The sequence below is a fragment of the Chelonoidis abingdonii genome, chromosome 6, assembly GCF_003597395.2.
Source record: "Chelonoidis abingdonii isolate Lonesome George chromosome 6, CheloAbing_2.0, whole genome shotgun sequence".
NCBI classification, from domain to species: Eukaryota; Metazoa; Chordata; order Testudines; family Testudinidae; genus Chelonoidis; species Chelonoidis abingdonii.
The window spans coordinates 29301080-29311632 of record NC_133774.1 but is presented as its reverse complement, the minus strand read 5'-3'; positions in this window follow the sequence as shown (position 1 = coordinate 29311632).

The following is a 10553-nucleotide window of genomic DNA, read 5'->3' as shown; positions in this document are numbered from 1 at the left end:
GAAGTGGGTATTCACCCACGAAAGCTCATGATCCAAAACGTCTGTTAGTCTATAAGGTGCCACAGGATTCTCTGCTGCTTTTACAGATTCAGACTAACACGGCTACCCCTCTGGTCCTTAGCTGTATGTTCATGACAACTCATTATTATAACAACAGAGATGGACCTACTCAAATTTTGATGACATTCACATTCAGATCTGGATCTGAGCTTTCCATCTGCCTCCAAATCTATAATGGGCAGCACCAAAGATCCCATATCTGAAAACACCCAGACTTTGGGAAAGTTTGGTTCAGAGTCTAGATCTAAACTTTGTCACTGAGAGCTCTCTCTAATTAAGGAAACTCATGAAGTGCTGAAGAATCTCATTGAAGACAGAGCTCAAATATTACACGGTATGCAAAGCTGAGAAAAACTGAGTTAAGTTCATTGTGAGGAAACAGTTTAAAAATGTGAATGAAGATTGGGAGCTCTTTAAGAAGAGTTTATCAGATGGCTAAAAAGCCATGATTCCACAGTCAAGAAAGAGGACAGCAATGGCATCCCGTTCCATGGCAAAGTGAAGGCAGAAATTAGAAATACAATAGAGGACTATATAACAAATGGGGGAAAGGAGAAAGTGATAGCAATCAATATAAACAGACGTTATAAAGTGCAGAAAATTGGTAGGGGAAGTAGCCTAGGCCTCAGGAGAGCTGAATTCTATTCTTAGATCCACCACCCATCCGTCAGGTGACCCTGGGAAAATCAGTTTACTGCTCTGTGCCTCAGTTTCTCCCTCTAGAAGATGGGGATAATGATACTGACCCCCTCTGTAAATTACTTTGAGATCTACTGATGAAAAGTACTGGAAGAGCCAGGTATTAGTAGTATTAAGCTAAAGACATCATGGAAAAATCCAAAAATAAGGAGGAGTTTTTAAATTATATTATGGACAAAAGAAATCCTATGCATGGTATTGCTCCCTTACTAGACGGGGATAGTAAAATTGTTAATAAGGATGGGAAAGAGAAGCATTCAATAAATATTTCTGTTTTGTATTTGAAAAGCAGCAGCATGATGTGCTCGTACCATGTGAGGCTGATGAAGTACTTTCCAGTCCATTAGTAACTAGGGAGGATGTTAAACAACATCTACTATGGATAAACATTTTTAAATCAGTGGGTCTAGAGAATCTGCACCCAAGAATCCCCTGGAACACTGTGTACAGTTCTGGTGTCCACATTTTAAGAACATTGAAAAACTGGAGATGCTGTAAAAAGAACCACAAAAAATGATTTCACAGCTAGAGCGACTTAAGAGTTCAATATAATTATCTTCTCAGAAAGAAGACTGAGAGGTGACATGATTACAGTGTATAAGATCTTGATGGGAAAAAATTCTGAGTATTAAAGGACTTTGATCTAGCAGAGAAAGTATAACAAGAACCAATGGCTGGAAGCTGAAAGGAGAGACATTCAAATTAGACATGTCACATATTTTTTACAGTAAAGGTGGTTAACCATTGGAACAAACTACCAAGGGAAGTGGTGGATTCTCTATCTTTTGATGTTTACAAATCAAGACTGGGTATCTTTCTGGAAGGTATGCTTTAACCAAACCCAAAAGTTATGTGGCTCACTGCAGAGGTAATGTGGTCAGAAATGTAATGACCTGTGCTATACAGAAAGGCAGACTAGATGATCCAATAGTCCATTTCTGGCCTTAAATTCTATGAACCCTGATAAAACATTTACACAAATAAGCTCACTTTCACAATTCAGCAAAAAAGGAAAAAATGAGAACATTTCCCTACAATACTAACAAATCAGCCTGGAGTATATACACATTGCTAACTGGCAGCTTCTTGGTGTCTCATAATATTTAGGTATTAATAGTTGTCTAATTATTAGCTGGCAGCAATCCAGCTACTTACTGTAGTGAGGTCTGCACACCAGTAGAGCACCTCTTGCTCACTGCTCTGGGGATTAGCGCCTTCCAGATCCGACACCCCCTTCCATCACTCGTTCGCATGTCCCACAGCCTGCCTCTCTTCTCTGCAAGTTAGGGTGCTCCTTGTTTGTGACTCAGCTCTCTGTGGCTTGGCCCTCTCCAGCCAGGCAATTATATGTTTTCCCCCTTCTGGAGTATCAAAGTCTCTCCATAAAAACTGTCTCAGGCAGTCTTCCCGTTCACTGCCCAGACTGTGTCACTTCCCCAGTGACTGGTAGTGAACCTGGGCTGACTCTCTACTCCTCTGAAACATTTTGACTGCTTTCTTACTATTGTGTATTTTCTGCAAATATTCACTGACTATCCACTTTTAGCACCCAGGGTTGTCTGGGTGATATGCCTAGGATAGCTGGAGAAAAAAACAAAAACCTATAGCCAACCCTGATAGAAGCTGCTGTTTAATATCACCATTTGGCATCCTGCTTCATTTCCTCATTCATGAATAACATGACTGGGATGATGCACATAGATAAGGGAAGTCACTGTTTCTGTTCGCAGATCATCCCCTAGCTAGAATGCTTAATGAATTCAGTACGAGTACTCACAGTCCGTAAGAGCAACCGACACTGACATTACATGCAGTCAAATCACACAGATCACATAATTCTACTGGCTAGATATATCTGAGACAAGGAGCTCTCTGCATTTCTGGCAGCCTTTATAAGAAGCTAATCCACTCTAGGGGCATCCCAAGAAGTCAAGTCTCAGGGTATGTCTACACAACAAAAAGGCTGGCCCATGCCAGCTGACTCGGGCTTCTGGGGCTTGGGCTGAGGGGCTGTTTCCAGGCTGGAGTCTGGACTCGAGGACCCTGTGGGGTGGAAGCGTCCCAGAGCTTGGCCTTCAGCCTCAGCCAGGAAGTCTACACAATGAAAGAGCCCCGCAGCCTGAGTCCTGTGAGCCCAAGTCAGCGCCAACTAAGGGTTTTTCTTTACTGTGTAGACATGCTCTCAGAGGCTTAGAAACAGGACTGGCAGTATAACAGCCAGAGGGCTGATCTGTTCATATTCTCAGTGATGAAGATGAGTCTATACTGCCCACATTTTGATCCAGCACCAGAATATGCCAGGCTGCCAATCACTGCCCATAGCAAGCACCACATTTTCAATGTGGCCACTCTCCTATCTCTGTTCAAAGTTTTATGAGCAAAAAATCCTGTGTGAAAGTGACTTTTTCATGCTTTCACAGGATTTGAAGTGAATCCCCCCTACCCCCAGTACTTCTCAATCCTGCAAAAAAGCCAAACTCCTGACGTATATGATTGAAGATCACCCATGCTGGGATGGAGACATTTTTAAACAACTTCATCAAGCATGAATGACCTTATTGTGTTACCTCACACTCTTGGAAAACTTCTCCCAGACAATGAAAAGAGATATAGTTGTTTACCTATTACTAGAGCAGGTGGTACACCTGCTTGGAGCTGCACAAAACATACCATATGCTATGTAACCTCTTCTAACAAAAATCACAGTTTCTGCAGGTTTCTGACAATGAGAAATATTTTGTGAAAGCCCTAGGTTGTGGTTAAAGCCAGAAGTCATATAGGGACAATGGTGGGGCTTAAACACATTATTTCCAATAAAATTAGTAGACTGCTTTGAAAATCTCAACTTCAGTGCTTAAGGGAAAGGAGTATGGGGTGAGGGGGAGAATGTTTTGTTCAGCAGATACATTTTCCATCATGTTTTCTTTTAGAAGGGCATGTCCCTTTGCCTTACGTTGAGTGTCTGTTTGTGGCATTTATATGATGTGCAAGTGTAAGGCACATTTCCTTGTCATTACTTTCGCTAAAAAACACATAGAAACATGTATATATTAAAAAAAAAAGGAACCTATCAAAATAAGACACTCCACTGCAGGTGCTTCTCTCCCTGGGAAGAGGATGAGAGAAACACCATGGATGTGGTGTGATGAAATATGTGTAGTCACATTGCTTAATGCACTACTGCAAGGCACTCAGATACCGTGGTGATGAGTGCAGTACAAGAGCCTGTACAGAATAGAATGTCCAGGGTCAAGATTTTCAGAAACAGGTGGCTGAAGTTAGGCTCCTCAATCCATATTTAGGCAGCTAAATAAGTGGCCTAATTTCCAGAAATGATGGTATTGCTATTAATTCTTGGGATCAAACTGGGTGCTTATCACTTTTGAAAATCAGGCCTCTAATTTAAGGCTCTAAATATGAATTCAGGATTTTAAGAGTAAGCTTCCATTTAAAAAAATCTTGGCCTTAATACCCCGGAGTCCACTTGCTCAGGAAAGCTGCAGTCTGAACTTTAAAAGAATACATCTACAATAGTCAGGAAGTTGGGCGCACCTCAAGATTTGCATTCCAGCCATGATTAAGCTCTGTGAATCAGTATTTCTCTTGGGGCTGCTGCAACTGCCAGCAGGTGTTCCATGTATGAGGGTGTATTAGCATCATTTCATACGGGGAAAGGACATGGCAGGAGAAGGAAAGTGTAGAAGAGTTAGCTGTTCAGCAGGAGAGGGGGGAAAAAAATATTCCCCTTCACACAAGTAGGGGTGCATACTAATCAACTACATCCAATTGCCAACGGTCCATTTCACAATCATTCCCAGGGGCTGACAGGCTCCTCCTCGCAAACAGGATTTTGATATTGTGTTTTAAGAATGAAAGACTTAGAAGTGTGCATTTCCTGGACCAACTCTGTCTCTAAACAAACTTTTTCAACAGCAGGATCCAGAGTATTCTAGCTTTAACTGTGTCCTCACTTTGCAACGTCTGACATACAAGTCTACAGCTCAGCACTGTACAAAGGGATAATAAAGATGGTAGAAATATTTTAGAAAAAAATCCATAATTGCTAGTCACTAGCACGCTGCAATTCGTAGTACACAGGCCTAATTTTGAGTCTATTACTATCTCCTTCCCCACTCATTCATTAAAAATCTGAAACATAATTTGAATAAGTGCAAAGCCTACTTCTTTCTTCCCTTCAGGTTATTCCCTCCCCCCGCCACCCCGTCTCAGTCTATGCTTAGATTAATCGTGTTTTACATTCTGAAGTATTTATCCATTTGTCCTACCTTCTGTTCAGTGTCATTCAAACTAATGGGCAATATGCAGAACTGGACAGCTGCATCTGAAAAAATAGCCCCAAGAGTCTGTCTGTTTCTTTTAAATGAAATAAAGGCAGCAAAGGATAAAACTGCAAAATGAAAGCAAAGTAAATCTCTGCCCTCACACTAGGAAATGTCTGCCAGAGCTCTTCTTCTCAGGCTAATTAGTTTTCTCTATTTGCAATACCCTGATACTTTGGCAGGTTTTAAAAATGCAGAAGTTCTTCTCATTCTTTGTTGCACAGAATTATTAATCTGACCTCTATTTAAGAAAAACCTCACAGGAGCAGAATACATTTTAACCAGTAAAGATTAAAATTATAAAAAAGGATGCTAAGCATTAAGAACAGACCTAACCATTTTGCATGTTGCACCTGCAGATGCGGTGGAGCCAGGAAGCAGAGAGGCATTTGACTGCTCTTCATCAGTTGGATACACATAAATTGTTTACAAGATAAGCAGGAGTGACCAAGGTTGAGATTTTTTTTTCACATCCTGAGTTTTAGTATCTGAGACTTAAGATCTTCAGCTCTTCACAATTTCATCAAAATTCTAAAATTTCAATGAGAAAAAGGGAAAGAAAATATTACAATTCCCCTTTTGCCATCCCTGTTGTTGGACCAGTTCTATTGCTCACCTTCCAAATGCTCCAAGTGTATTTGTATATTGCTTGCAAAAGCTAACATTTATTTAGGGAGTATATCCTACTATCATGCTTCAGGGAATGAGCTGATCACCACAGAAAACAGGAAGGAATTCACCTTCTACACACCTTAATTATGTACAGCACTGTACAATGGACCAGATCCATAGCGAGGATCAACTTGCCTTCCTCTGAAGCATGACATAAACCACTTCTGATAGCTGGGTCCTAGACTTGTTGGAACTATGGTGTGACCCAGTACATCAAATCTTGTTTTATTGTGGTCATGCTATTTTACAGTAATTGCAAAGGGACAATAAAGTGGCTTGAGAACAAATAAAACCAATAAGTGCTGTAAGAGTTGGGGAATATTCTATAAGCTGACTGAGATCCTCATGAGCAATGCGCACATATGCACAAACAGAGTGACATGAAAGATACATTTAGTGGTTTTAGATTAGCGTGGCAAATATTTAAAATGAATCAGTATCTACTGTTGCCAGGTTTTTGCTCCAACTGTGAGATGCCTCTGAATAAGTTACTAAAAGAAACTGGAGCTGTTTTACCAATCGGCCCTGGAACTTAGAGTCAAGTTACTTATTGCACAAGGATCTGTGTGATCTTGTGGTTGTGACAATGTGTGGTCTACTAGTTAGAGAAAATGGTGTTACATTTGGGCTGAGATTTTATATCCAAATCGTCCCCACACACAGACTTCCCATGAGGAATGACCGATCTCTTCCTGCCCCCCTCCCCCTACACTGTGGTAAGGCATTGCAAATACTTTTGTGAATTACACAGGATTTATATCATTAGACCACACTGTTACTGGCAGGAGAAGAAGTCTTGCCAGTAGAAACTGGAGAGCAGAAGGTTAGGCAATACCATGAAATAGAACATTATCCACAGCCTTCATGATGTGGAGTCTCTTTCTCCTTCTCCCTTCACAACTACTTGGTACTAAAGCCATCCCATCCCTTTGTGATAGTCACTGAGCTACAGGGAGGAAGATTTTTGTGCACTTAGAACAGGCAGATAGATACATGTTCTCATTCACATATATGCACCTGCTCTCCTATGCACACACTTGCTCATACTTTCACATGCTCTTCCATATACACATGGCTGAAATCTCCCATGTCCTGTCAGATACACATGCCAACATGCATGTGCCAGGACATATTCTTATAGGCATAAAAGCAATTACTTCAAGTAACTTTTCTGATCTTAACTGCACTTTGAGAATGCAAAGTGCTAGGGGGATTTTCCAGACTCCATCTTTGCAATATGCAAAGCTGTGCAACTACTGAGTGTGCATCAGAATACTAAAAAGAAAATTAAAAACAAACATTTACAACATTGTTATTACATGCAGAAAAAGAAATTTGACATTTTAGCATATTTTTTTTCCTTATTTTCCAGGTCCCTGAAGAGGTGGTCTTCGTCACTTATTTATAGTCATCACCTTCATATGCTGCTCCAGTATATTTTTTTGTATGAGGTCTCATTTGTAAGCACCCATGTGAACATTCAAGAGCCACACACCCACACTTTGGCTCAGATTCACTGCCAAAACAGGAGAGTGGTAGTAGGAGATCAGTTTCTTTTGAAGACAATACCATCCTTATAGAGGATTGAGACGTTGTCGCACATTTTGAAAGGATTAGAAGATAACCCTGATATTTTGGTCAGTATTAACAGCCTTCACACACCAGCTTCTTCTAACTATGCTGTCAGAACACTGGGGGCAAAGGTCCATGCCATCAAAGATTTTCAATTGCAAATTTATTAGAGGCTGCTCATCAGTTTATGAAGGGTATGATGAGAAACAATCTCAATGCAATGTACAGGGCTGATTTGAACACGGGAGAGTGGGATGAAAAAATTTAAATGAACACTATTAAAGTATGTATAACCACAGACATGAAAGAAAACACTTAGAAAATAATCATGTAGAATGGCACTAGAAGGTAATGAATGTCAGAACCACACTGGAGAAGACTCACGAGACCAGAAAGGCAAAGTCTTAAAGAGATAAAGCAATGACAGTAGAAAGAATACGATAAGCAGAAGAGCATTTGGACAGTTCTAAAAGGTGCTTACTGTTTGATAGTTTCATTGCATTTTTTTTGCCTTCGTCAAGTATTGAGTTAACATGATGATTATGGAGAGTTTCTGATACATGTCTCATATCACAGGTCATTGCATTTCTCATCCAGTTACCCCTGTATTGAGTCCAATAACTTATCTGGCTAAAACATAACTTCCAGAAAGACATAGTCTTGATCTGAAGACATCAAGAGATGGAGAATCCACCACTTCCCTGGTAGCTTGTCCCAAAGGTTAATCACCCTCACTGTTAACAAATGTGTACTTGATTGCTAATTTGAATTGGTCTCAGCTCAGTTTCCAGATATTTTTTCTCATTATGCCTTTCTCTGCTAGATTAAAGAGTCCTTTTGCAACTACAGCAATTACTCCCATGGAAAAGTAACGTTTAATTCAATTATAGCAGATGGAAGCAAGGGGAAAGCCCAGTACAGTGTGATTAGCCAGTTCAGTATGTGGTCCCGGGTCAACCCTGGTCCATAAATCTCAATTTGTGAAGCCCTGCAATAAAGTTTGATATCAGATACATACCAATAGGATAGGTATTTAGATTATTTCAGGCAGAGTGGCACATAAAAGAACTGGATCTGTTCCTCAGGCACCTTTAACAACATTTTTTGCAGTCTTAAATGGAATTACTTTTGAAGTGTCACTTCTCTGTTGTGCCCATTTAAAAAGGATCTTTTCATTTGTTTGTTAGCACAATTCTGTTAATGGACTTTCCTTGGAAGAGGTCACACAGAAAAAATTCTATGGGGTGAATAGTCTCTCTGTCCTTCAGAGATTTAAATCTAGACTGGACAGAGCATTCAATAGTTTACCGTCAAATGGCATTGTGCTGATAGGGGCATGGACTGGATGACTTAAGAGGCCTCCCTATCTGTATTGTCTGTGATTCTAAAGAAAAGTTCCTAGTTTTGCACTACTATACTATATATAGTAAATAGTTGACTCACCCCAATCCAATTCTTTGGAAGCCTGATTCTGCAAAAGAATTCTCTGCAGTGTTCATTAAAGTGATCTTACCATTAAAAGAATGAGTTAGAGCAGGCCTGCACAACATGCGGCCCGTATGGGCTCACTGTGCGGCCCACAAGGGGTGAGTAGGCAAGCAGCAGGTGAGGGAAGGGGGCTGAAGAGACGGGCAGGCAGTGGCGGGAGGTGAGGAGGTGAGCCGAGGGGTTGGGGGACTGAGGAGGTGACTGGCCGGCAATGGCAGGGGGTGAGTAGGCGAGCCGGGGGTGGTGGGGGCTGAGGAGATGAGCTACGAGTTGGTGGCTGACCTGTTCTACTGATCTGGTCTGGCTCCCATCTCCTCTCCAAAGGTTGCAGCTGTCTGGAGGTGCTGCCTTCCACGCTTTCCTCAGTCACACCTCATTCACTCAACAGGGCAATTGATTACAAAGTGGGGGGAAGATCTTATTCTACTTCTAGCAAAAAGACATTTTTCTTTTACCTTGATTGTACTACCTTAGGGGCCCGCTACAACATATTACTAAGGTTCAATATGGCTGCTTCGGTGGGGCAGCACTGGGGAAGGAGGGTTTGTTTCCACGGTGTGGGTGGTGCTGGGGGTGGGAGAAGTATTTCAGGGGGGCTTGGCGGTGCTGGGGGGGGCTCGGCAGGGCCGGGGAGGTTTGGCCCTCAGCTGTTTTCTTTGGAGTAATATGGCCCTCGCCGCTTTATGGGTTGTGCAGGCCTGAGTTAGAGTGAATGGTTATTATTCCTGGGCTTTTATTCCAAGGGACTTCCACCTTCACTTTGTATTTTAGACACTTTTATTACAAGTTGAGTTTTGAAAAAAAAAGCAGATCAGTGCTGCTTCAGGCTCAATTTTTATTGCTTCTTGCCCACCAAACTGCTTCATTTATTAACTGCATTTGCTCACTTTTGACATTTTCTTTTCTCCATCCCAACTCTAAGTGAAAACCGACTGGGACAATTTATAGTAACTGAAGGCAGGGTTTAACGGAGAATTAAAAGTCCTAGAGATTTCCAGATGAAGGCCTTACAGCAATCAAGCACCCTTAGAGTGTACAGATGAGTGTAGTGTGCCAGCTAGGGGATGCATGTGAGCGTGTGCGCTGATGGAATGTCATGGCTACTTTGATTATTGCGTTACCATTTCAGGTATGACATTCTTAGAACTATGAGGCACCTGGGTAGCCTGTGCCTTAGCAAATGAGAGACTTGCTGTTTAGACTGTATGTTCATTCCATGACACTCACGGTCAATTAGCCACCCAAACAATCTCCTCCAAAGCTTTGCCAGCCTTTACTTTGCCTTGCAGGTAACACTGGGTGTGACCCAATTCCTGAACCTCTTGGAAGAATGTTCCACTGGATAATCTAGCCCCTGTCACTGGACCCCTACAGAAATTACGGAGATCGCTATCTCCAAATAGACAGTGTAGACTGCAGCTTGTTTGAGTCAACTAAGAATTCACTCTTTGCGTAAAATTACAACACAGAGATCTACTTATGATAAAACAAAGAAGTTTATTAACAAAGGAAGATTAAAGTGATGCTGAGCAAAGATAACACTGTTCTACAGCCAAAATGCTTCTGAAATAAATGTAGTCAAACTTTACTAATTCTGGGTCACTGAGAACAAAAATGATGCTTAAAATTGTTGATTGGCTCTAGTCTAGCTGTTGGGCTCCAGACTACAGCAGTGGAATCTCCTGGCAGGTGATGTTAGGGTTTCCATGTTCCGTGACCGTC